A 2,137-nucleotide genomic window follows, 5' to 3' on the forward strand; every position below is an offset into this window, starting at 1 on the left:
CCAGATCAACTAAATCAAAATCTCTGCAGGCTTATCTGATATACATTACTATTTGAAAACCACTGCTCAATGAAAGGCAATCATTCATTAATTCACTTATGTGTTCATCTGTGCCTTCAGTTAACAGAATTTTGGGATGCCTCCTACACAAGGAAACTGTGCTAGTCATGGAAGAGGAAACAGAATTAAGACACAGTGTCTGGCTAGTCACATTTATATTTTAACAGAGGAGATTAGAAATATATACAACTGACTATAATACTGTGAAAAGCCTAAAACACATAGGATTCTATAGATCTTATAGAGTGTTTTCACATGTGTTATCTCATTTTAATGCAATACCCTGATATCTACTTCTAGCATTGCACTTATTAGGCTTACTTTGTCAATGTTTTTATGCCCATGAGACCATTAATTCCCTGAGTAGGGGCCTGAACTTAGTTGCCTGGATATGTCTTAGACAAAGAATAGTAGGGCTCACACATCCAAATATGAAGTTTGTTAAACTGAATAAAAGGTATTATTATGCCCTATAGTACAGGCAACTTCAATATGCTGAAAAAATTCTCCAGTTCCACCACGTTCTAAAGATATTATTTTATCTCCTTATTCCTCTCATGTCCTCATATATTTTCCCAAAATTATTGTGGTATAAACTTCATTCAAATCCAATCACATTTTGACCATTTAACATATTTTATATTTTGTGTTAAGTGCTTGAGATAGTCAAATAAATGACATACTCTCTGCTTAGAAGGGTGTTCTATGCTAATGAGGGAAACAGACACATAAGTAAATTAATATTATTTAATGTGAAAAGCCCTATGATAAATTATAGTAAAAAAACACTTCAAAAGCAGAAGCACTGCACAATCATTTAAATCCATGGGGAGTGGCAGTCAAGTTATATTTCATTATTTTATTTTATTTTTATTTTAATGAACATTCAATTTATTTTTCAACATTCTTTCCAGCATCAGATACATAAAAAAGATCATATTGCTCTTTTTTTGTGGTACCTCAAAGGCAGTAAGGATGAAGCTTACTGCTTTAGGATGAAGCTGAACATCTCTTGCTCAGCTACTGGCTGCCAAAGGCTCATAGAAGTGGATGATGAACACAAACCTCATACCTTTTATAACAAGGGTATGGACACAGAAGTTGCTGCTGATGCTCTGGATGAAAAATGGAAGGGTTATGTGGTCCAAATAAGTGGTGGCAATGAAAAGCAAGGCTTCCCCATGAAGCAGCGTGTCTTGACCCCTGGTCATGTCCACCTGCTGCTGAGTAAGGGGCATTCCTGCTACCGACTAAGGAAAACTAGAGAAAGAAAGTGCAGATCTGTTTGGGGTTGCATTGTGGATGCCAATCTCAGAGTTCTCAATTTGGTTATTGTAAAAAAAAAGAGGGGGGGTGAGAAGGATATTCCTGGAGTCACTAATACTACTGTGCCTTGCCACCTGGGGCCCAAAAGAATGAGAGGAATCTGCAAACTTTTCTAAAGAAGATGATGTCCACCAGTATGTTGTGAGAAAGCCCCTAAACTAAGAAGGCAAGAAACCTAGAACCAAAATGCCCAAGATCCAGCATCTTGTTTCTTCATGTGTCCTCTGACACAAACATCAGTGTATTGCTCTGAAGAAACAGCATACTAATAAAAATAAGGAAGGGGTTGCAGAATATGCTAAACTTTTTGGCAAAGAAAATGAAAGAAGCCAAGGAAAGATGCCAGGAACAGATTGTCAAGAGATGGAGGTGGTATCTGAGAGCTTCTACCTCTAAGCCTGAGTCCAGTCAAAAATGAGATTTTCTTAGAGAAATAAATAAGATCAGACATCAAAAAGAAAAAAAAAAAGACCATATTACATATGCTCTTTCAGTAGAAACATGGTTCTATAAATAGCTTTTTCTTTATTTTCTATCATCCTCTTCCATTCATTCCAAGGCAACCATTGTTAATTAAATTCCATGCTTTTGTTTTTAAGGGACAGACTCTGCAGTGGGATGGGAATGCCAGATTGAAGACTGTGTGTACTGTCAAAGCAAAAACTGCACTGGACAAAGTTAATCGGATGCTGAAAACTTTATTCAAGGCTATTGCAATAGGGGAGACAGAACATAACTAAGTTATCTCAAT

At 36.5% G+C, this 2,137-nt stretch overlaps 1 pseudogene; it reads left to right on the forward strand.

Annotated features, from left to right (window-relative positions):
* Nucleotides 1-1,055: 1,055 nt before the first annotated feature.
* LOC122473128 lies at nt 1,056-1,804 on the forward strand (annotated as a pseudogene).
* Nucleotides 1,805-2,137: the final 333 nt, after the last annotated feature.

Source organism: Prionailurus bengalensis, chromosome B4 (assembly GCF_016509475.1).
Source record: "Prionailurus bengalensis isolate Pbe53 chromosome B4, Fcat_Pben_1.1_paternal_pri, whole genome shotgun sequence".
Lineage (NCBI taxonomy): Eukaryota > Metazoa > Chordata > Mammalia > Carnivora > Felidae > Prionailurus > Prionailurus bengalensis.